The sequence below is a fragment of the Amblyomma mixtum genome, chromosome 4, assembly GCF_055824585.1.
Source record: "Amblyomma mixtum isolate Tamu chromosome 4, ASM5582458v1, whole genome shotgun sequence".
Lineage (NCBI taxonomy): Eukaryota > Metazoa > Arthropoda > Arachnida > Ixodida > Ixodidae > Amblyomma > Amblyomma mixtum.
The window spans coordinates 47,469,497-47,495,990 of NC_143015.1; the positions used below are offsets into that span (position 1 = coordinate 47,469,497).

General features: G+C 45.0%; 1 pseudogene; it reads right to left on the reverse strand.

The window, feature by feature from the left end:
* Nucleotides 1-12,288: 12,288 nt before the first annotated feature.
* LOC149346432 (uncharacterized) lies at nt 12,289-18,797 on the reverse strand (annotated as a pseudogene).
* Between the last annotated feature and the right edge of the window lie 7,697 nt (nt 18,798-26,494).

Below are 26,494 nucleotides of genomic sequence, written 5' to 3' on the forward strand. Positions count from 1 at the left end.
GTTTCACTTTCCTCGCCGCAGCTGGCACTTATTACCTGGCAGAAGTCGATGTTTCATGAATCGATCCCTCGGTGCCTACCGTAAGCTGCTGTTTCTTTCCGAGGGCGTCGAACGTTTCTTTGTTCTTTTCCATGTTAGTTCAGACCCACCGCTCTCTTTGCCAATCTTGGTACTAGATCATGCTTTGCAATTCGTCCGCTGTTAGCAAGCCTATGTCACCAGCAACTGGGAGATTATTAGGGTATTCTGATTTCATTTTTCTCCCACCGACTCTTACCAAACATGTTTAGTAATGCATCGCTTGAGCACGTGGTGAATAGTATAGAATAAATCGTGTATGCCTCCGTGACGCATGTCCTAAAATTGATTTTACTACCTGATATGTAAATTACTATGGTAGAAGTGCCGCCGCTATAGATGTTTTTCAGCACCTTTACATATGTCTCTTTTACACTCTGGTTTCGCAATGCCTCATGACTGCTGAGTGTTGTATCCAGCTTTCCAGTAAACCATCAATCTGATTTCTAGCGGCTGGCTGCATTGTGCGGACTTGCCTGGTACTTTGATTATCTACAGCCTTAAGTGTGTGTTTTCAGACGTCTGAAAATTTCGGAATGCTCAGGCTTCTCATTAAAGTTTTGTAAGGCATTTCGAATTTAATTAATAATAAAAACACCCCGGGAGCAAAGGGGCCGCATAGATACGATCGCCGCGAATTTATTTCGAAGTCAGCGCATGCCTTCGTCTCTAACTCTTTATCTTGTTCCTGTGTGCCCGGTACGCGGCGCTTCATTTGGAAATGGCCATTCAAATATAGGCAACGCATCAGCGCAATTTAATCGAATTCAGAATTTCATTAGCTTGCAATAAGTCGTTACTTGAGGGCCGTTCTGCTTGAAGGTTGCAATAAGCGCCTCTTCAGCTGCTTCTTCGACCCGAAGGCTTTATCTCGTTAGAAAAGTAAGGAACATTTTGAAGTGTTTTCGCATAGTAAAAGTGTTTGTGCATCAGTGTGAACGCGTTAAAATTATGCTTAAATTTGTAAAATACTCCTTAGTTACTCTTCGTTTCAAATGGGTAAGCTGCTCTCAATTTCTAGAATTCGGATTTTTCTTTGTCAGTAGTTTTAAATGGCACATGACTGGAAGAGCCAGATTCTTTCACCGACGAGTCACGCAACCTGCTTTTGAACGTACCTCCACTGGTAACTGTCCGCCAGCTGCGCTCCGACATTTTGCGAATGCTTGCTTTGAAGAGCGCAGTGTATCTTCGAGCGGATTGATTGTTATATCCGGTCTTAAAGCATCGCGCTCAAAAGCAGAAGGCACAGCTGGCGTTGCCCTTTAGAGCGAGTCTCATCGCTTTCCTGCCGCAATTTGCCTTGCGCTTTCTGTGGTATTTCGCCACGCAAAAAGAGGCAATACCGAGCCATACTTTATTTATACAAGAGCCTTGTAAGCGGTTCTCAAGTTTTAAATAATTGCTTTCAAAAGTCTCCTCAACGACCGCTGCTGCGCCATCACGCTATCTGTCGCCAATGCCGTTTTTTAGCTCTTATCCCTTGTTCCTCATAATGCTAGTCAGAAGGAGGCTTTAATGGAAACGGGTGCAATAATTCGGTAATGTTGTTACGTGGCAACCAGCCGAAAAATGAGACGCGAAAAACCATGGTTAAAAAATTATTTTAATGGCCGCTGGCCTAGCATGAGCGCTCCGCCCCGCGCCGCTGTTACCTTCGTCATCTTCGTCACATTATCCGGGGCCACCAAGCAATCGTATCAGGTTAACATCAACAACAATCATCCCGAACGTGAATGAAATAATCTGTAAAGATGCGCGCGAAATGGTGATGGGCTTGAGATGATGGTAAAAGAGATGGCAGGGTGTTGCAGTCTTGGCCACAACGATGAGAAAGATGAGCGAATGAGTCCTGGTTCACGTAGCTTCCGAGCCACTTGTATCCAGGAGCGGATAGTCTAGGCACCCGGACTCGCGAACGGCATAGGCAGGGGGTCAGTGTCTTCAGGTGTGAGCAGCGTCACGGATCGGTGGGGCCGGCTGGAGCAACGGCGTGGTCGGCTCGGGTCCGGCAGGCTTGGACACAGCCGGACGGCGCAGACCAGGAGCCCGCAGCCGACGGAAGACTGCAAACACAGCACTCCGAAGCGCGTAGAACGATGACCAAGAGGATGAGACCTGTGTGGCGCCCCGCAAGCTCCACCAAATATAACGGGGCGGCTAGCTGAAGAATGAGGTGCGGTGAACGATGGACAAGATATGATTTTAGTGACCGCTGGCCTAGCGCGACCATTACGTTCCCTGCCCGCTTTCGGCCTCTCAACGTTACACCTATAATTTTCTTTCCACAGCTGGCTGGGGTGTCCTTAACTTAAGCTGAACCCCTTTCGTTATCCTCCGCTTTCTGCAGGACACGGCAAGTAGTGACAGCTTACCCGGATCATGAAAGGAAACCAACTGGAGGCATAAGAATCAGGTGGAGCGCATATGGCAGGTTCTCTCAGGTAAAGAATTGCTGTTTACCAACATCCCTTATGAAAAATGTATACAAGAACTGTATCTTACCGGTACCCATCTATGGAGAGAAGAGAGGAGAGGCTTTAATGCCTACAGAAGAGGTCTGCCTGATTGTTAGCCTAGTTGCATGCTAGGCTAACAATCAGGCATACTGCTCCTGTATTCATGAAAGTCTCTCCTCTCTTCTCTCCATAGGTGGGTACCGGTAAGATACAGCTCTTGTATACATGGCACAAATATTGGTTCAGCAAGTGCATTTGGCCAAATTACTACTTTTTCCAACCATCGCCCATCGTTCACACCAGTCCAGCTATTGACAACGGCCCGACGTCCACGCCAGGACTGGTTCTATATGTTCAGACAGTTGGCCAGGCATTCATCGCCGATGCACTTCTGATATGGGCTTAGCGTGTTTTCTTAGCCGTTTGTATATCGCCCATAATAAGTTGGCCTTCCCATTGCGGTAAACTTCCGGTCGTAGCCAATGTGGCAAGCTTTTGACTCTTCCACTCCAAGGTGAGTGGTAAATTAGTCTTGCATGAAATTGGATGTACCGCAGGCGGCTTCAAAACCCGGGACATCTTGCTATATATTTGTTGTGTAATTGGTTACTATCATAACTGGGAATAAATTTTAAAGTTACAGGCGCGTCCGTTACCTCTCTTTCAAAATTTCAAGAGATAATTTATTTGGGCCAACAAGTGAATAACGCAATCCTACCTACATATTTTATTGGAGCACCATTTAATTTCCTGCCGTACTGATGAGTCAGTTGGGACCACGTAGCTTGGCAAGCCGATATGACACGACTAAGGCGAACATAAAGGGTTTCGTGCCGCCGTCTTCCACTGATTGGTGAGTCAAATAAGATCCAATCGTTGCATTCCTATTGCAAGACGACTGTGAAACAAATTTCTCGCCCGCTCTTGGACATTGACCTCCAAATCAACCTAAGCGGCAAAGATGTGCACGATGTGATCATAAACATAGACACAACCATTGCGAGAAAAAAGAGAACTACAAAAATAACGCACTGAATTTTTGACGCATCGTATGCGAGAAGGTACTCACAAAACATTTTTCCAGAATAATTTCTTAAAGATGCGTAACAAATAGCCCCAAAGAAATTGCGTGGAATCGTACGTGGAATCGAATTCATTGAATTTGCCTTCCATCGAATGGTTGATTTCTTAAGTTTGTGCACCGTGTTGCATCCCTAAATACACATAGCAAAGGAAAAAAGAGATAAATATAGTACTGAGTGCAAATCATGGTATTTTAGCTTTAATGTCATAACTACGTATCTGGCATAGAGGCGCGGAGATTAAGTGCACGCTGTCTTTATTCACAGAAAAAAGAAATGAATGAGGCAGCGATGTGTTGAAGCAAGGAGGGAAGCTAGATGTTTGTTTTATGCCGCAGCGCTGAGGTTCGAGGGGTTTCGAGCAACCGACGAGCAGCGCGGATGCAAGGCCTATCGATTGACACGCATACCGCGGCGTGTCTTTTCCTCCTCGCGTGTTCTACAAGTGCATTCTGCAATGATGTTTAGGGCAGATAGTGATTATTCTGATTTTTCTGCCCATAATTGTAATTTTCATAAGCCCAGTTTTTACTGGTAAAACTTGTTATTTTTTATTTATTACGAACGATGACGATGATAGTGCGTTAAGCGTGATCTCGCATGGAGCGATCTAACTTTTCGTTCGGAATCGAGTGTCTACGTGTAGCAGCGGTCCACCTAGATTGCTCTTGAACGGCAAACCACGATCGACGCCGACTGCTATAGGAAGTGCCCGTGTGACTGGGGTATCACTGCGCTCGGTCCTTGTTCCTAGCTCTTCTGAAGCGTAGGCTGTGATTTTTGCTTCGAACTCGCATGTTGTAGTTGTGTTGTTTTGTTTACTTTTATACTTTCTGTAGCGATGGTTTCTTCTAATTTGAGAAAAGGAGTAGTAGACGCCGCTACTTGGCACAGGCTGGTCCTTTAATGCCCATTAATAAAAGCCTAGACTACGACCAGTGCCTAATAATATCAGGTGCTTTTACACTTCATCCGAGAACCTTGCAGTAGTATTGGCATCATACATGCAGCGAGGCGTGTAACAATATGCGGGCATTTTCACCCATAGTGTCCACCGCCCATATTTAGGTGATGATTCAAAAATATTGCGAGTCCATCAGGAGCAGATGCAAATATGTATATTAAAGATGTTTTTCATTCCCCATGATGACTAGCCTTCATTTGAAGAGAAACCAAGAAGGCTGAAGTTAGAAGACATGAGAGATGAATCCGGAGTAGCACCCATGGAAAGCAGAAATTCCAAGTAGTTGATAAAGCACGCAGAGGATTTCATGGTGCCCAGTTGCTCTCGTGTCTCGTTGTTTTTTGCTTCTCTTGGACTCTGTTTCCGTCTAATAAGCGCACATTCATTTCAACGAGGAACACTAGACGACACAGAGCACTTACAACTGCTATTTCAATTCAGTGATACCGTATAGAAGTGAAAATAAACACCTGGTGCGAAAATATAGCAGAAAAATGAGATGCAAAACTACCTACTGCAATTCAGAGGATGTTTTTTTTGCTTTACTTGCTCTTCTTTTACCTGGCACATACCGCGACAACGAAATGAAGTTTTACGTCTTATGCTGCGCTGCATCATCCGTCATAGCTTCTTCGCAGTGTGTCCTGGGTCTGGCTTTATGCTTCGAGATGCTTCTGAACCAACAAATCCGCCTTAATGTAGTGCAAAATGCTGCCATTAAATTGATTCAGCTTCATGAAAGTATGGTGTACATGCTTTTAGGAAGCTTCCTGCATCAAGAATCGCTGTGGAGCTGTCATCTTTATCGCACTATTGAACATTTTGAACATTTAGCAATGCGCGATTATTATGAATCTTCACTAGATTGAAGATTCTTTGGCTAGACTGAATTTAAGCTTTCATGCACGAAATCTCAGAGTACAGTTTCTATGCCAGGTTGTTTGCAGGAAATCGCAGTTGCAAAAGCACCCTTAGGTTTGCCACACTTTACTGACGATCTCTGAGGAGGAGCGAAACTCTGAGAATTTAGCCCAATATTCAGGGTAACATTCAGGGGTCTGTAGACCACACCATATTGAATCACTGGTCAAAGAACCACCACAATGTCATTCAGTGCAAAGTAGAAGTCAGTCGGCAGTGTCGAGCAGCACCACAACAGACGAAAAGCCAATGCGATCGCTGCTAGTGAGCGAGTTTCATCTACTGGTAAACAATCGAGAATGTTCATAAAAGCGACGGCAACGAGAGCTTTGCACTGCGTTCCTTTTTGGTACAGTAGCGAGCGGCGCGAACGTCGTCCTTTGAGCACAAGTGCGCTCACGAGTTCGACGGTCAGACAAAACCAACGGACGCAGACAATTCAGTCAAAGCCCGTGAACTCTAGCATGAAGGCAGGCCGCTGGAAGCTCCGCGACATCATGGCAATAGGGCGCCGCCAGAGGCTAGTGAGCCTTCTGTGAGGGGATCACCGCTTTTTTCTTCAGTGCATCCCACTGTAGTTGAAATAAAGAAGAAATGGAAATGGCATTTAATGGAAAGGAAAGACTTCTGATGGCCCGTGGGGTATACGAACGTATTACTATTGAAAGCAAGCGTAGCAGGGGGCGGCTGAAACTAAGCTCGGCTGATGAGATGAAGCTTGCGGCAGGAGAGGCCTTTCTCTGCAGTAGGCATAGTCATGCTTATGGTTAAGATTATTGTCACTCGAACTGCTGTCTTCTGCTTAATTCTCGAAATGGCCCGACCGAGAATCGGAGGCCATCATGTGAGCGACCATAGGCACGTATGTGACTAGTAGAGATGCGTGCTTCCAGGAGTTCGGGCCTAACATGCGGTGAGTGCTGATCGCAATGCTGACGTAAGAAAAACCCCGCGAAAGTGTCCTCTGACTCTGGCTGGTCCTCCTGGATTTTTTTCCGCGCGTACGTCATACGACTGTCAAACCTAAGTCATCAAGGCCCCCTAGGAGACATTTTGCTTTCTTTATACAGATCAGCTTACACTTTTAGCTCTCCGTAGTCTTCAGCAGGCAACATGACAAACTTGTGCATAATGCTCCTCCGTTGCGAGAAACTTCTAATCTCTGTTAGCTGGGGCAGAACACGAATCCAGAGCCGTCGACGTTGGCGCTACCACGGCCCCAAAAGCACTCTTTCATCCATGGCGGCACCCATCCAAAAGACGCATCATTAATTACCCAATACTTCGAGCCATTGTCCACAAAACTTGCGCCCTGCATCTTGCAAGAGCAGGTTCACGGAATCTTAATTGTGCCTTGAATTCATTGCGGGTTTGAGATGCACGTCAGAGGCCCCATAAAGAAGTATAAAAAATCGGACAACCCATTAGAAACCCACCCAGTTTTTACCTTCTGTCTATTTACCTTGCCCTGCTGCCAAAAGCACCCGTTGTCTGAAGAAACATTTCTGTGTATGTTGATTCGGGGTGTTCAGCGTATGCGTTTTAGCTGTAGAGCCACGGAGTGCTGAAAAAGGTCACTTCCATGTGGAACATGGCGAAGTTGCTAAATTTGGCATCTGCATAAATCAGCCCTTTTGCACATTTTCCCGCTGCTCTACTTCATGACATTTTGTATTCTGCAGTTTTGTTCCTTCTTGCTTGCTCATTTTCCGCAAAACATGCTGTCTTCCAAGCTAATTAAAGGGGTGTACTTCTGCCTTCCCCTAATTGGTTTGTTTTGTTTTTTTCAGTTCTCGGCAATACTAATTTTTCCTTTTCATTTACCACGGGTTCAAAAACAGTGGGCATAGGTTAATAATATAGCATGAACTTAGCCAATTAGTCACTCTCCTGCACTTGTCAACATTACATTTCTTCACTCACATCTGCCTACTTTGGTGAAACGCTAGCTCCGCATAAGGACTAGCAGGAATTATGTGATCGTGCGTTCTTTTTAAACGTTATTGTTATCAGAAAGGTTATGAAGTGGGCTCGTTCCTCTCCTTATATCTCGAAAAAGGCCGTATTGGTATTCAAACGCTAGTAAAAAATAAAAAGGCTGGACCCGATTGGTAATAGCGCTTGAAATGGCTTAAAGGTCGAATTCTTAGCGCTGCTTTGCATGAGGAGCTGTGCATCAGAAAATGTGGTGAAATTTTATTTTAGTTCGTGAGTATAACATTACCTTTCATGGATAAAGGTTTCTTGCTCTGACTTAAGTTTTGACTATTGTAATGCTGTCTGTCGAATTTGCCCGCAGTTGCGAGAGAGAATTACATATTCATCATTCAGGCTTTAAAAATTAAGGAATTACGTGAAGGTCACAATCCGAAAAATGCATTGCACAGAATCTTGCATCTTAAAAAGGAGCAAACGAATCGAACGGTTCCGTGGCCTTAACTGTTAAAGTAATTCATTTAAATATTATGTTTATTTAAATACTCGTAAAGGCTCTCTGGAACAGGGTGCTCCAGGTGTTGTGACACTGAAAACACGTATTAACACTAATGTGTGAGAATGCGACCCCAAGAAAAATATAAGAACTCGACAAAATACGTAGTCAGCTATAGCAAGTAAGATAAAATCGCAGGCAGCACAAACCATCGGCCCAATATTGTTAGCGAGTTGGCTATGTCTGGCCCTATAAGACAAACGTTCACTTAATTGTCCCCATATTGGTTATGCAAATCTCTGTCATATCCAACAATGGCCCTACTTGACCGCTGTACTCCCCATACTTGCAGTGCCCCTTTATATTGTCTCCAATAATGGCCATAAATGTCCGCTGTTGCCCCCATGTTGGCAATGCCACATATTTACACCTGCAATGATGGCCCTATTTGTACGCGGCGTCCCCCATGTTGCCAATGCCGCTTCATTACATCTCCAATGATGGCCCTACTTCTGCGCCGTTTTCCCCATATTCGCAATGCCACTTTATTACAACTCCGACGATGTCCCTACTTGTCCGCTATTTTCTCTGCATTGGTTATGCCACTCCTGACACATCCAATGATCTCTCTGCTATTTTCAATGAAGGTTTTCGTCGATCATTTTTTTATATATGCTATTGTTTCGTTATTTGCAATCAGTAACTTGTTTCTCGTGCTGCAACAGCATCAATCATTGATATGAACCACAACAGCGATGTAAACACGCCAAGTGATCGCAAAATGAGCAGAGATCAGATCCATCCCCCAAGGCAACAATTTTAGAAAGCGGTGTCTTTTGTCAATATGGTATGTGATGTAGGTGGCAAAGAAACTTTTTGCTTCGAATATTTATCCGACAGGACTGAGGGAAAAAGAACTTAGAAAGGATCTTTTGCGTTTGCCAGCAAGCTGCGCATCACTATGATTCGTTCTTTGTTCTTCTTCATGCAAGCGCAGTGCTTGTACTATTCCTTCAGTTACTGAGGTCGCATCACAATAAATTTGGCATGTATGTGCACAATACAGCGATACTATTTTGCCGCAATTTATGGTTGCAAATGGGATTTCATTTTCTTACAACTGTCGCAGTTCGATCCAAAACAGGCGTTTCAAACAGTAATATTTTTTTTTATTTCAAGAAGAATATATAAAGCAAAGTTTTCCTCATTGCTTAAAGGGTGTTGCCGTGAACAAAATTGCGCACTTTTTACCGCTTTCCTACTTCTATTTCATCAAGAAATATGCATGTGCCCAGACCTTCTGTGTACATAAAATGCAGTTTCAACCAAGCAGGGTATACGAAAGTTGACAACAGATTCAAAGAGTTGGAAGAAATCCCTCATGACTGACACCACAGCATACAAGACCAGCATGCCACTATCACCGAAGTACAGGATGCAGAGTTAGTGCAGCAGATATTTCTATACACAGTTTTGTGGAGTATTTTCGGTTCAGGCAACATTGCGATGCAGCCCTAGAACACTTCCGGTATTAAGAGGGCGCATTTTTCGAGCAAGTAATTACCCCATAAAAAAAGAGCAGAATCGAAATCTGGCGCGTGACCTGAGCTGAGCTGAGCACAGAGGACGGCCAAGGAGTACTACGCTTGAAGAAGATGTGTAAATAGTTGCTGCAGTAGTTGTAAACCCCTTCTTGAACGCCAGGGAGGTTCGTGACGAACTTGGGATGAGCTGCTCCTGCGACAACATTAGATCCAGGTGGCGAGAAACAGGTCTAATGAACTGCGTTGCAGCTCAAAAGCCGCACCTCACAAGAAATCAGAGAGAAGAGAGACAGCTTCACCAGAGCCTTCCAGCAGTGGTCTCCACAGGAGTGGCGGGAAGTGATTTTCTCGGATAAGTCCACATTCTCCACGCGCTGGGACCAGCAGCAACGTGTGTGGCGCCCGCTCAACAGCAGGTATGACCTGCCATTCTTACAGCTAATGAAGTATGCTCTGCAACACATGGTAGTATTGAGAATATAGTGCAGCCTCGTTTTTCCCTTTTGTTTGATTTTTCGTAGATTCAGTATCGAATAGCAAGTAGGTTATCCTCTCCTACCGAACAGAAGCTTCAGCAGTGTGTTGGATTTGTGATGTTAGCGCTACTTGATTTAAGTTTGGGAGCTGACATATGCTAATGTTTGTTGGAACATCTTTGCTGTTCTGTGCACAGGTATCTCCCTGACTACACGCACAACGTGCTTAGCAGTGGCCGGTGTTCAGTCAGCGTCTGGGGCGCCATCAGTAGGGACGGCCTCGGCCCACTCGTGCGGATCGAGGGCTCATTCACCGGGCCGAGGTACTGCGAGATCCTTACCGGTCACATGATTCCCTACGTCCTGGACGGACCGTTCCCGGATGGCTGCTACGTGTTCCAGCACGACCGCAGCCCTGTGCACAAGGCGCGTGCTGTAAGCGACCTTCTTGAGCGCTGCGCCGTGCGTCAGCTCCCGCGGCCGCCTAACAGGGCTGGCCTCAACTTCATCGAAAACATCTTGGGAGTCATGAAGAGGGAACTTTCCCCACGGCGCCTTTGTGGTGGCACAGCTGACCAGCTCTGGCATGCCGTCAAAGAGGAATGGGAAGCCCTGCGCCGACGTCCAGACCTAGGGGTGGCACTATATTACTCTAGGCCAAGAGGACTAAGTCAAGTCATCGCGGCAGACGGCAACTTTTCGTCTCACTAAGGTCATTCTGAAGAATGCCAATGAGATATTTAATCTGCTTTCGCAAATAAATTTCATCACTGAAAATAATTTTTATGATTCGTCTTCCTAAGAATCTCTTCGGGATGGAACTATTGGAAAGAAATTATCGTCAAAGACTACTTATCGCAGACCCCAATTAAAGAAAAAGAAATTTGCAGATGTTTTGCTGAACAGAATACCAAGCTTATTGTGAAGACAGTGCCAATACGAGAGCTTGGAAAGAGAAGCAGCGCCCGCAGAGAAGTTCGCCGTCTCTGTTATCTCACTGGCGTGAAAAAGCGCTCGTCACGGTGGCTGCCGATGCGGCGTCTTGGACCGCGTTGCCTAAAATCCGGCTATGGTGGATACAGGGGATTAGCAGTAACATCTAACATGAGAGCAATATAAAAGGACAACCAAAAACAAAACTCCGACTCGTTTCTTCACACAGCCGCAGTTTGACGGACTGCGGCTTTGCAACTGATCCAAGGTAGATATACCATGGTAGCGAAGGCTCCATAGACGCCCATTGGTCCAAAAAATAGTGGCTCATGGGGCCACCCCAGCGCCCCTATTTTGGGGGGCAACTACGTATGAGTGACGTCACTCATACGTATGCTTTTCGCGCGAATTATAAATCAATTTTTTTGTAGAATCCGCATTTTCGAGTCCGCGTCCCTTGGAGGTTGTTGCCTTTCATCGCGCGCCAACTTTTGCCAGTCAAATGTGTTTAAATTCCTGCTAGTCATATCCTTATTTATAAGCAATTGGAAATCCAATGAAAGTTGCTGGCAAAGAAGGCAGCGTAGAAAGGCAGCAACCCTAGACACAGGCTAGGCATGCATAATTGGCAGCGCAAATGCTGGTGCAAGTACCTTTACAAGTACAGTCTTTGTCAAAAGTTTATAGCCCAGGGGGTTTGCTTCAAAGCACTATTGTGGCGCTCCTGTAGCACTCATGGAGGTCCTACGCATCGGAGGGAGCAGGACAAAAAATTTTACCTTTAGGAGATTTGGGACGCTGAGCGCGCATTACGAGCAAAACAGTGTGGCCCAGAAGCAAACCCCCTGGTCTCTAAACTTCTGACAAAGGCTGTACTTGGTCTCTGAGTATAGCAAGATATGATCCAGAAAGCACTGGCTCATGTGCACAGTTCACAACAGAGTGTACGGCAAGTATTGTTTTCATATTTATGGTTTAATACATCAACCAAACGAGTACAGTAATAAAGCACACCATCAAAAACGCATGTCACAGGCAGCACAAACAGTAGCACTGTTTAAGCTGGCTAATCATGTCAATGGAACCAGTTCAGACAGGAAAAAGCCCTGAAGTGCTTCAATTGTTGCCAGTTGGAAGATTTAAATGTACAGAAAACATGACATCAAATAGGCGCACCAAGATACACATGGGGCATAGAGCACTGACAGTACTCTTCACATTTCATTTCCTCAACGGAAACAATATAGCAGCTATGTTTACACCTGCATGACAATATTAAAAACAAGTTTTAGCATCAACAAACCTGCTCAAAGCTAGAGCATTACACCATACGTAGGGCCTGCGCACTACCTCGAGACCTGCTTCTTGTCGCTAGCCGCAGTAATTTGAAGCAATTCTAATCAAACTAATGCATACATGAGATGCAGTTTACAGTGAAATACAAGGACATTCAATAAAGCCAGTCCTTCATCTAGTAGGCACAGCATCGTGACGCAGCCATCCTGGCCGCAGATACGCAGACGGTGCGGAGTGCTTCGAACAAACCCTCCAGTCTCGCAGCTGGCACGGCGTCTTCAGGCTGAGGTTGCGGCAGAACTGCGTCCACGTTTCGCGCCTGGACATGATGCAGCGTGCACGTTATACAACTGCACCCAAATGAATACAATATACTCCAAACGTTAATGCGCCATGATTCCTTTCACCTAACCGCAGTACATATTTTAACTGCGGCAGTAAACGCTCGAGCTGCGTCTACTCTCGCCTGATACCACGCGGCTAGCTGCTTTTCTATGCTCAAAGAGTGACGATATCGAAGCAGCGAAAGGAGTTTAAAAGTATACTGACGGTCATGTATACGTAGAACGGCAATAACTACTGCTGACCAAATTCAGTTAAGGCACCGCCAAGGCGGCGCACATCCGCGTGGTTGACTTTCGATACTTTCAGTTGCGAGGGGATCCTCAAATTGGCTTCACGGTGTTGCAAAAACCTATTAATGCCATGCTCAGAACTGTTAGGTAGCACAGTTCGTTTTAAATTGGCCTTGCGGTCAGCAGACGGCACGTGGTTGCTCCTGAAAGCCCGATATCAAGTTCACGGTGGTGAAAGTCGGCTGCACGAAACTAAGTATAAATAACAGAGATGGTGGGCCTTTTTCGCACACCTTAGGACTGCAAGTGCGTGCACTGCGGTTTACTTCAATATCCACGATAACATGAAGCCAAGTACGCATAAAACGGTTACAGCTACGAAACAGACGCGAAAAGTTCGATAAAAGCACATCTAGAGCAGACGACAATGGCAAGAGCTCACCTGTGAAAGTACACAGTGGGAAGCAGTGTAGTGAGACACCGACGGTACAGTCCACGCTGCCGCAACGTTCCACGGAGCAAAATTTCTTCACATGCCGCGAGCTCATCTAAAGGATTCAAACGAACACTGTGCGAGCGTGACACAATGACGGGAAATGTTTCGCACTGGTTGTACACCCAAGGAAACGATAGAACCAATAAAACTTCTGCAGCGGAGCGGCGGGGTGCAAATCTAACAAAACGGTGGCAGAGAAGCGACGAGCAAGGACGACAAAAATTTCTAGAAGAAGCCATATCGAGATCGGCGAGCTTAACTCACACGCTTTCCCAGGCCCGCCAATGCAGACAACTCGAGATAAGAAACCGCTTCGTAAGCTCCCGCGGCCACTGTGGCCGAGTACCGAAACAAGGCCTGCAAAGTCGCGCTGCAAATGCACCACACGCTCATAAAGAGGGGGCGCAACAAAAACGTTGCAAAAAATTAAAAAATTCGGCGTAATGTTTTGCTGAAATAGTTCACCTGTTTTATAAAACGTGGCATTAAAATATTTATTTATTTTTATTGTTTTACCTCATTTTTATTTGTGTTTTTGAATTTCATTATGTAAGTGTTTCGGCCGCCCAAAGTGGCTGTGCTGCAGTCGCGCTAAACCGTTTTTGGGCCCAGCCTTCACCACCATTCTACATCCACCTTGACCTATCTGCCACACCCCGATGTGCTCGATGAATAGGCGATGCGCGCTCCCCTTCGTCGGGACCGTCAACAGCAGAGCAGCTGAATGCAACACCAGATATCTATCAAGCGCGACAAGCCACCACGCGAGGGCGAAGTTTGTCGTCACTCGGGGCACTCCGGCCATGCTCCGGCTGCCAGCGAGCGGCGCGAGATAACCGCGCCCCGTGCGGCCCCGCAGTCCCTCCGCTACCCTGAGCTGTGGTTCATTTTATTTTCCGGCCGATAGTACACGCTCTATCACACAGGCTAAAAAGAGTGGGTGCTAAGCACGGTGTGGATGTCCTTTTTTCAGCCCCTGGCAAATTAGAAAATATAGGCGCGGCCCTTCAATGAAAATGCGAAGGACGCAGGAGGAACAGATGTCACGTGAAACCTGTAAAGGGATACGTTTTCCTGCGGCCCCACCTACATAGGCCACACTGGCCGATGTGTTAATGTTAGGCTAATGGAACGTGCTAACTCATTAGAAAAGATGGAAACTAATTTAGCCATGCACTGCTTCACATGTCAATGCAGTTCGTTTTTTGCAGATAGAAAGGTTTTGCATCGGCACACGGATATGCGCACTGGGGAACTGGCTGAGGCATTCCACATCATTAGAAAGAAAAATGGGTGTGTCAGTGCTTCATCTGTAGCTATAACAGCTAATGAAATCAGCCGGCAGAAAAGTAGATAATTCCTCGGCGAGCGCACCTTAGATTTGGGGTCATTTTCTTTTTTTGTAGGCAAGTTTGCTTGTGACGTTTTTACTGACGGTGCGTAGGCTCGTAGATTCCTAGATTGTATAAAAAGATGCGGGTTTTTTCCAATAAACAGAGTTGTAAGTTCAGCGCCGCCTTTGTGTCATTCTCTGCTCGTTGTCCTCGTTGTGTAGCGGAGTTCCAAAAATTATGAATCGGTACCAACTCGCCCAGACTTCCATTCTTCTGCGGTACACACTGCCTGAGAGACGGGGAACTAATTGTATAAGAAAAGAGATCGAGCTGTGCTGAGTCACAATGACGTCACGCTTCCAGAGCATCGTGACCAGTTGCGTCACCGTCCTGTTCCGTTGTAGACCAGCTGGCTATCGGCAATAATATTTGTATTTCACCGACATCCGGCCTGCACACAGCAAGATGGTTCTGATTTATAGGTGCTGACGCACTGCTTGTTTCCTTGAAGCTGTGCGCTATACGCTATCAATGTAGGGCCGTCGAACGTTTTTTCCCGAGGTGTTTTCCTTAAATATCTGCTCTCGCAGTTTCGCACACCTAAAGTTATACGATAATGACGCAATAAATAAAAAAGAAAGCGAAATCCTCAGGTAATTTCCTGCATGTAATACGAGTAGTTTATGAATAATATGTCATATATTTTCATTATCTTGTGCCTTCATTACAGTAATTGAGGCCGGAAAGCAACCTTCCGGACATTCTTTAAGGACCGGAAATTTATTTGAAGTCAGTCTTGCAATCTGTATTTTCCCACTAGGTATTTTAATTCCTCGCTTAAAATTTTAACACGAACTGGGTCTTTTATATTCTGCGGCTGCGTGCCATGTCACTCTACGCTACTGTAGCACTTTAATGCTTGCGTATTTTATCTTGAGCTGCCACTGCAGCTTCCAATGAAAAGCTCTAATGGCTGCAGGTTCCACCCTAGTATGGACTCCAAAGGGCTTAAAATTTAGCATCCGCAGAACAGGTATGACGAATACAGCGTCATCATCATCGTCATCAACCTCACTACACCTACTGCAGGGCAAAGGCCGCTCCCATGTCTCTCCAATTAACCCTGTCTTTGCCAGTTGCGGCCACCGTATCCCCGCAAAATTCTTAATCTCATCCGCCCACCTAAGTTTCTCCACCCCCTGCTAGGCTTGCCTTCTCTCGGAATTCACTCCGTTTGCCATAAGGACCAGCGGTTATATTGTCTTCGCATTATATGACCTGCCTAAGCCAATTCCGTCCAGTTCATTTCAACTCAGATGTCATTAATACACGTTCCTTCCCTCGCCCACTCTGCCCGCTTGCGGTCTTTTAACGCACACCTATCATTTTCCTTTCCACAGCTCGGTGCGTCGTCCTTAACTTAAGCTGAGTCCTCTTTGTTAGCCTCCACGCTTCTAACCATGGGTGAGTACTGGTAAGATATAGTTGTTGCATACTTTTCTCTTGCGGGATATCGGTGAGCTGCCATTCATGATCTGAGAGAACCTCCCATATGCGCTCAACCCCAATCTTATTCTTCTAGTTATTTCCCTCTCATAATCAGGATCAGCAGTCACGGCCTACCCTAAGTAGACATATTCTCTTCCTACTTACAGCCCCTCGTTGCCAATTGCGAACTGCTGTTTCCTTGCTAGGCTGTTGAACATTACTTTGTTTTTCTGAATGCTAATTTTTAGCCCCACCATTCTTCTCTCCCTGTCTAAATAATAGATGATGCTTTGCAGTTCATGTCCCGAGTGACTTAGTAAGACAATGTCATCAGCGAATCGCATATTACTTAACTCTTCTCCCCAATATTCCAATTTCAGGCTCCGGAATACCTCCAGTAAACACGAAGTGAAAAACATTGGCCAGGTAGCGTCTGCCTGCGTGGCACCTTCATTATTGGAATTTTATTGCTGACTTTATGGACCACTATGGTAGCTTTGCAATCGTTTTAAATATCTTCCAATAATTTCACTTAACACTCTTCTACACCCTGATTTCGCAATGCCTGCATAACAGGTGAGGTATCCAATGAGTAAAATGCTTGCTCGTAATGTGGGAAGGCTATATAAAAAGGTTGGTTATATTCTGCGCATTTCAGTGTCACCTGATCGATAGCGTGTATATGGTGTATCGTCGAGTATCCTTTATGAAAGCCTGCCTGATCATTTTTTTGGTTAAGTCTTAGGTTTTACTGACTCTATTAGCGGTTACCTTAGTAAATACCTTGTAGGCAACGGACAGTAAGCTCATCAGCCTGTACTGGGATAGCCCCTGTATCTCATCCCGGCAATAAGTAAACGAAACAAAAATATCAATTTGCATTTGCACTACACATTTGTATTTGACAGGTTATTTATTTCTGGCAAGAAAGACGCATTGTCAGCATTCTGAAGGGCTAGTATTAGTATATCCCACACCTCTTCTCTGGCTGTAAGACTGCGCAGGTCCCATTTTTGCATGTGCCGAGACCGCAAGTGTACGATTCTTGCATGCTCCCGTACTTCCCGGTGCTGTTCTGAAATATCGATGTAAGCAAACAGGAGGAATTTGTGCGAATTATTGTTGTCTTCTTTTTGCACATTAGTTAAGTTCAGAAACGCAGGAACCGTACTCTTTAGGGTGACAGAATTGTTGGTTTATAGATGCAATGTAAGACATACTTGCGCCATATTTCCTTTATTGCACGACAAACAATATCAGTAGGTAATAATGGTGACGTGATTATAAGGCTTGACTGTAATAGAGCGAAAATGCTCATTTGCTATTCAAAAAAGAGGGCAATCAAGAGAGGTCGAATGGAGTCGAGACGACATAAAGTTTCTTCCTAGTATCCTCGCTAGACATAATTATATACTACGTAAAAAAATAAAACAATCCTGATGGAAGCCAAAAAAGTGTTATATGCTGTTTCTGCTCATCTGTTTGTCCTGCTGGCACTTTTTCGCGCTTCGTAAACTGTTTCTATCGAGTCGTAAGCTGACACTTCTGAATCATTGTCATTTATTTGTTTGTATACTACACTACTCCTTTTCCGTGTACACATTGCTTCCTGGCGGTTTGCCGAATTGTGGAAATTATTGTTACTTGAATAGTTTCTATGTATGCATATTTTTTCTTAAATTGTATACATGCTCCTTTTTGCTGTTTAATTACCAGTCTGGTCTGTGTTGTTATTTTTGTTGGAAGTCATTGTTTATATATTTTCTGATTTTTTGTGGTACGTATATTACCTAGTTTTTATCGTTATTCGGCATTTTTATGTCATCTCGACGATCAGCTCATCGACAAGAAGCACTGCCTGCTTAGACGAGTAATAAAAGCAGACGAAGAAAATGTTACAGAGTTCATGTTGTATATATTATAGTCATTGGGAAATTATTAGCCAGTAACCTCCATAAAACACAAAATAAGCCTTTATAAGAATGCGTTCCGTAGATGTCTGTCTTATTGGGAAAGTAATTTGATTAAAGTGAGGCAAGAACGCCAATAAAAAATTAAAATAGCGCGACGTTTCAGAGCCTTCTAGGCTGCTTCATTAGGTGTGACTGCTTCGAGTTGCAGCTTGCCTTTTTAAGCCCACGCATAGTCAGCTGCCGAGTCACTGACCGTAGACTGCGGATGCGAGACGGGGGTAGAGTTCCGGAGGAACGGTTAACATTCCGTGATTCAAGTAAGAGCCTCCCGACAATTGACCTCCAAAAATAGAGAACCAATACCCCATTTACTTCATTCGTCGTAACACGCCCGACCAGAAAAGACTCAATGAAAACAAAAAAACATTCCCTAAACACATGCGATCGGCAAAACGCGTTTCCATTACTGATGTAAAAGGCTTCAGTGATACCTCAGCTTGTATTTTCTGAAAGCAAGAGGTACAAGCGACACGCAAACCAACTTCTACCGTCGTACGCCTCGTGCTCCGCCCAGAAGGCCGTAACCCGAAAGAAAAGCTCCAAGCATGGCATACGAGATCCCCTGCTTGGAGTGATCGGCGTCATGCATTGGCGAAACCGAGAACTTCGCCGAAAGAATGAAGCAACACAAAGCGGACGTCACACAAATGAGGCACTGCGAGGCATGTGACGCGAGCATTGACTTCGTTGGAACCATTGTGCTGCACACCGTGCCACGCCCACGCAGGAGGCTTTTACTTGAGTCATGGCGTATTCAGCAGGCGCTAGGGGGAATATTAACCGCCACCTCGGAGCCCTTCCCGCTCTTACATCCCAGGTCTACGGTGAGTCATCGGACGGCTGACTAAACGATGGAGTAAAAAGACCCACTCCAACTCGCCCACAGTGGAACCTTATGAAGGAACGGAATAGATTATGACACTCCATGTTATTTTAATGTTTGGTTGGCGTTCTTGTTTAAATTAGATTAATATGAAATAGACTTGTCTAGAATGTACTATAAGGATTGTGTTTTACTGAAGAAGCGAATAACGGACAACAAATGCTCAGGACACTCACGATACAGGGGGTGCCTTCCGGGAGAATTTTTTCAGTATTATTGTTGCATTCGAACTTACAACCCTCGAAAATGGCATCCTAGGAAAAAAATCGATATAGACCATGGTCAAACCTTATACTATTTTTATATTTAGTTTATTCAAACAGAATAGAACAATCAATTAAGTCAAATTCTTGGACTCGTGCATCAAACTTACAAACAATAACAGCCAATAATTTAGCTTTTTTTTCAGGAGTGCGGTAATGCAAATTAAGAGGGCAATATATTTGCACATGACCATCCAAACTTTCGTGTAGTATGTAGTTAATTAATAAAAATATCGAGTTAGAATATCTTGAGCTTTCTGCCTTTGCGCCTAATTCAAACTTCGAAGATTCCATACTTGATGCGCATGCTTCAGAAACTACTTCAAAAGCAATGGACAATTCTTTCGTCCTCCTTTATTCGCGCAGTCTTTCTAAGATGAATAACATAGGAAAATACAGTACTTGCATATAATATATATGCAAATTACGAGCCATATTAAACAAACGAAGAATTAATGAATTCATTAGGTGCCATATTCTTCATGCGATTTCAGCAGCGCGAACACGGTTAGGAAAAGATAGACAGACCTAACCGTGTTCGCGCTGCTTAAATCGTATGGATTCCCACCAACTAGCCCGCCAGATTGTGTTATTCATATTCTTCATGATTGTACTATATAGGTACTCTAACAAGAACATACAAACCCTCAGTGTTCTGCGCGTAATCTGCTGATGCTAAGCCTTCAGGATTAAGGAACTCGATTTCAAATGCACGAAGGCGAGCACAGGAGCGGTACGCATGTCATTGCCGTACCCTTGGGAACGAGGAAAAGACTGCAGGCTGGAGGTGAATGATTTGACTTGCTTTATGGGTGTTTAGCTTCCCAAAGCGATTCTCGCTATGAGGGACGAGGTAGTGAAGAGCTAAGGAAATTTAGACCACATGCAGTTAATGAAGGAAGGGTTAAAGATAACTATATAAATATTCGCAATTGCCATAACCACTTGTTCCTGAGTAGAGCTGTTGCCAAAAACAGTGCATGCATTTAACCAGGACGTGCGGCCCCATGGGTCATGGTTGATGTCCTGTTTAATGTGAGCAGGCGAAAGGCAAGCTTGTGAACAAAACGGGTCACCGCTCTCAGTTTCGCACTTGATGTGGAGATATACATAGTAGACTCTGCAAATTTTCTTGTAATCTGACGGGAACATGCTCAGCTTAATCTATCAGCTCCCTATTGACGAATGAATCGGAAAACTCGGCGAGAGGTACCGCGCATCAGCACGAAGCATATGCCCGGCCGATTCTAGTCTCCTGCGATAATGCTAAAGCTGCGTAGAGACGTTGCATCGCCTCGCATGTTCAGTACAAGCTACGTGCTTTTAGCTGCTAAGAGCTACGCAAGGTCACGAACCGATGTCACAGACAAAGCTTTTTTTCTTCTTATTTTTGCTGGCGAACGTACATGAGAGCAGTTTTGTCTCGTGTTCTTGAGAACCGATCAATAAAACACCCTGAAAAAACTAATCTAGAAATGAAGGTCTAGAATCTAGAACTGAAAACGATATTCGAATTTGGGCTGCGGATATGAAAAACAGTCTGATAAGCGAAGATATGATTCAGGGCTACAGGTAGATCGAGGAGAAAGCTTGGAGATGTCGGAAGCCTCGACCTGCGCTTTTTTGCATGCGACAACTCCCTACCTAATCCGCGCAGTTTCCCTAACTTATAGGGCTCTCATCGGTCCTCTCACTGAAAGATCCATAGCTTATTTTCTAAAGAAATATTGGCAACCGGCTAAGTTCCAGGTTCATGTCTCAACACTACATATTTTTACAGTGGAGGTACTTTGGCGCCAAAATAAAAATAAATTTAGAAATTATGAAGGTAGTATTTTGTAGAGCCCCTGTCTAGCTCCTGCTGTAAAAAAGGTGCGACTCGAGGGCAAGAGGGCAAGAACACAGATGGCCAGCAGTGAAGCTACAGGAACTCTATGCGCAATCGTATGTACGGCAGGCGCCTTGCCTGAGTGGTCGGCTATATCGAATTCTTTTAAAAAACCATTGAGGACACTATCACATATTTGTTTTAATAGCGTTTTTTTTTGGCCGAGATCACACAGTCACCACCGCCAGGTCGCGAAATCGTAGTTCCGTAGCAGTGAACATAGCAGATGAAGGAGCCAGTTCTAAGGCTGACCGAAATCTCCTTTGTATAAAATTTCGTCTGGCTGATGGATGTGAAAATTATGTGGCATCCCTCTGGGGTGGGCTATATTTGCCGCATGCCCTCTATTGTCGCAGATATGATGGCCTCACTAAGCAAACAAGGGTGTCGGGGGAGAGGTCATAAATCAATTCTCAGGATTAGACAGTGAGCGGGGTGTGTCACCAAGCGTAGTGGATGTTTAGGCTCTGGAGTGCATGTTTAGGCTCTTAAGTCTAACATTGCGGCTTCGAGCAATGTTAGACTTTCCCCTATGCTAGAAAGTTGTGTCAGAAACAAGTGCTGCCAACTGCCACCTGCCATTGCTTTTGCAGAATATATGCGCAAATGCCCGAGCGCCCGCTTCGCTTCTCCCAAATTCAGTTCAACTTTTCACCCCGCAGAGCAGCAATGCCGGCAGATAATAAGAGATACTCATTGCCTGAGGATAAGCTGTGCTAGTTATTGGTTCGCTGCGGAGAAACGGCGGCTGACAGTTAGTTTTCTGTCTGCATGTCTTCTGTTATAAGCGTCAGTCAGGAGCGGTTTCCGTAGAAGGCTGATGACGTACTTCACACATATTTATCATAGGCAGAAGAAAACAAGTGAATATGTTCTCGACGGAAAGACGTCAGGGAGTGAACGTTGTAGATTCAGACTTAATAGACAGTTTTAGTTTAAGGTACGTAGAAGCTTCGCGTACGTATAGCGCTTGCGGGTCACCAGTGCGCATGTGCAGAACGTGAAGTGTGCGTGGGTCTCAGGTCGGAACTACGTGGGATTCGGATCTTTGCGTTGCGGCCTTCGCGTAGCTTGCGTACGTGGCATTGGCAAGATGGCGGCGCCCTGCCCGCCCGCTTCAAAGCGAATACAGCTTCGTCGCTAATCCCTCGACGTGGTATCGTGCTGTAAACTGTTGTATTTGCCTTCAGTTGGCCCATTCTTGCTCTCGCATGAAGTTTTAGGTAAGAACTAGCTTTTGTTTTCCAGATAGGAATCCGTTTCAGCGGCTCCTAAGCCTGACGAAGAAGCGTTTGTGGTCGTCATAGCAACAGAGTCCGAGTGCGCCAAGCGTCTCGCGAGACCACGCGAGGCTCGAAACCTCGCGGTATATCGCGAGACCCTCGGCACAGTCAGCGGGAAAAGCAAACCAGATCTTTACAACCCAAACTGTAAACACTGTGGCCAACGAGCCACCTACGATCACATCCTGTGGGACTGCAAAATACAGCCACCTCCTGGTTATCTAGTTACCGCTCCTTCTCTCGAGCGGTGGGAGACCGTGCTGGCTAGCTCTAACCCCAGAACGCAAGTTTTGGCGGTGGAGTCGGCTGACAAAGTCGTCGAGGGCTGCGTACTCTCGACCACTTAACGCGACCTCTTACCAAGCTCTTTACGGCGAATAAAATGTTTTACAATCAAAATACACCCACGTTGTCAACATGAATGGGACACCAGCGCGCCTTCGCTTCTACAGCCTCACTGTAGCTTGGCCTGGCACGGCTCCAAGCAGCTCGACACAACAAAATTAGTTTTGTTTATCTGTACTAGGTGGCGCGGCATCACATGCTATCGCATTTTTTTATGTTCCACAGCCGATGTACACCGTTTGCGTCCCGTACGTGTAGCTAAAACTGTACGAACCGACACGAGCGTGCGCTACGTAGACTGCTGACGTTCACGTACGCGAAGGTTTTGCGTACGTAAAACTAAAACCGTCTAATGAGCGGTAAAATGCATGCGCTTGGGCTGCTCTGGTATTGGCTGTGGTCACGCAGAGTTAATGATAGAGGATCGTTCACGGACTTGGATTTAGCAGCGGCATGTGTCACCATTTGGCGGATTTTAAGCCTTTTTAGTAGAAAACTCTGAAAACTTGCCGCCGTAAAATTTCACGGGGTAGTAAAGGTTTGGTAATGCTAATTGATATTTCAAAAATACGAAGGGCAGACTCTCTGATTTGTCATTTGACCGGTCAACGGCGTGGTGAGGGAAGTGAAAGAAGAAGGATAGAAAAGGAACCCTATGGAGGACGCGAATTTTGTTCAACGGCGGCAGGCGAGTAAAAAGTGAAATATAATTTCTTGTTGGCCTGGCCACGGAAAGTTTTACTGATGTCAAGCGTGATGTCACTGCGTGATGTCAAAGCTGCGTTATTTGCTGTCCGTTTGAAAACGTACTCTACAGGCCGGAAAACACGGACATTGTGCAGTAACATATAATTTGATTTATTTCCAAGTGTGTCTCCGAGAAGGCATAATTGCGTGAAACAATGGCAAAAAATTCGGTTATGGGGCGTAAGCCCACAAACAGATAGGCTTGCAATATTTAAGAGCAATCGCTGTTTTCGATATGCTCAGAAACTTAACCTGCTCACATGAAAGTCCTTTAGCTGGACGTTTTTAGAAGAAGGTACCGATGTAAGTAAGGTGTAGGTAAAGAGTCTTTTTTATGGATTTTTTTCTTTTGTTCAGTTATCACAGCTGTAACAGGGAGGGCACTCATAACTCACGAATGCTTTTAATACATGGGCGAGAGAAATTAAAGGACCCGTTAAAAATAATTTTAAGTAAAGCGGCCTAAAAAAGGTCCGGCGATTACATGGTTTCGTTCATTTCCTCTCCGTTTGCATTCCCGCGTTACAGCAGTAACGAGAGGAGAATGAAATAACAAAGAACGACAAAGTATCAATCGTATCTGTTGGTCTCCATTGACTTAAAATAAAGGGAATAGAGAAAAAATGATATAAGAGGAAACAGAGGAATTAGGTATATCACAGCAATTGCACAATTTGTGCTTGCTCATCTATACAAATTAGTGCTTCGGAAAGCCTGCAACCATGTCTTTAGAAGAATTCGCAGAGCATTATTCCTTCTTACTTACGTCTTTTCTGTCGTAGTAGGTTCGGTCTTTGCACTGCCAACCGGAACTTACTGGTTCTGAATTTCAACAGAAGAAATAGCAATGGTTAGATAACTGATAACAGTTTCGACCTGCACTACCTAATAAAGGCTTACAGGAGCTAAAATAGAGGTTTCTGTTCCGAGAAAATTTATCCTATGCAGAGCATTGAGCATGATAGCACTTCTAAAGTATTTTTGTGGCTTTCCACCAAGCTGACGTAATTGGGCCCGTTCACTACATCACTATACAGGTAACGTTTACTACCAACGTTTTCTATATACCGCTTGTCCACAGCTAAGGATGCCAGCGATAAATAGCACACTTACTAGACATATGGGCCATTTTAACTAATACACCATGGCTTCCATGTAACGGTTCTCTATTCACGGCGCCTAATATATTTGGTGCAAGCTTACTGAATGGTTTGGGTGAGCTCGCGTGTTATTTCTTTTTACCCATATGCAGTCTAGCTAAGGCGGTTCATCCATGTTCCCCACGAAAAATGGCAGTGGCTTAGCTTAGCTAGGCCAGAATATATAGGAAGCGCAAGCAGTTCCGTCTATTGACAATTCGGTAGCGACAGGCCGTCGCTGTCATTCAGCAGTTTGACGGCGTCTCTTCAAGAGACGTTCCTCTCGTCCTTCGGGCGTCTCGGCCGACCGCTTAGCCTTTCTGGCTTCGTTTTCACTCTGTCGGAAGGCTTTGTACCATGCGGCGACTTATGGAACGGAAGTCTGAATTTCACGCAGCCTGTACTGCTGCCGTGACGAGCACGGCCACTGTTCTTCTTCCGTACTGCGCGTATGAGGAGCGAACGCATCGCTTCCGGCTTATATCCCAGCTGCGCGGCGTGACTCTCCGCATGCGCAGTGCAGAGGAGCGGCTGCTGCGCCATGGTTGCCATGGTAACGGCGCATGCGCAGTAGTGACCTTTGGCAGGCACCGCAAAATGTGCTTCTAGCCTAGTGTAGCTTTCGGTACAAAATATAATTATATTAGTGTTTGGGAATGTACCGCTAGTGATATGCCGTATATATTTGCCCTCCAAATTTGTACTTGCTTATCTTCCTCTGCGCGTGGTTGTTTAACCATATTTGAATGCAGGACCTACTCTCACATGGTTGTGTATAATCACACGAATCCTGGGTCGTAATCGCCACTCTTTTTTTGCTGATCCTTCAGTATCTAGAAAGCTGAGGAGCTGAACGCTGAATACAGCAGATAATTATGATCGCAACGCTTCAGAGCATAGATAATCGTTCTGTACATCTCTACACGTCCACGTTTTACGTGGTCTTAAGAGATCCATTAGGAAAAGCCGATGCACCGCGCAGAAAAGGCACAAACAGATCTAATGGGACAGGTGCTTTATTTCCTGTTTCGTACAGGTGGAATGTCTAGTTGCTTTGCATTGCTGGCCCTGATTATCACCCTGATTGCTTCGCCTACTGCACAGCTCTGTTTTGAACTCATCTGAGACATTATATATTGTGTTGACCGCATCGTCTCTGACACCTTACACCTGATTTTTGGCATTGTCTAATTTGCGTTTGACCCACCTGCATTGTTTTAGAGCATGCTCTATTACTTCTCTCTTATACTACCTTATGTTAGTTACTCTGAGCTTAATGATTGGATTGATGTCACTGCCAATTCGCGTCTGGCTGTGGGTTTAGAGGCTCACATGCTTCATCATTTTTTAATCAGATCTTTTGTCTCCTGTGGGAGGTTACTAATGTCAAGTTTAACAATTCTATCGCCCACTTGCATTTGAAACTTCTTAATATCTCAAATTCGCAAGCACTGTGCTCAAACTTTAGCGTCATACAGCAGGCATGACGAGCTATTACGGAGAAATTCGGCAGCCAACAGTCAGTGGCACATCGGGGACTACGATGAGAAAACTTTAACCAATCGACGGATCACCGAAGGTTTCGGAAATAAATCAGAGATACTGATGTGTATTAATCTGATGTACGCTCTTATGGACACCTCTTCCCACCCATCTTTATGACAAGTTAGATATCGGACAAATGGAAAGGAAGTGTTCAAAAGAACTAAGAGAATTATTGCAAACTACAAGCTTCTTGAGTGTTCTTGACTCTATATGTCTACAAGACAATTATATTAAATTCTGAACTGTGCTGCCGAACTAGTTGCAGGAATACAGAAATACTGCTCTCTACCACGTCCTTAGCAACTATGCTTTTGGGGCCATTTAATTTCGCATAAAAAGAGGCAAGGTAGG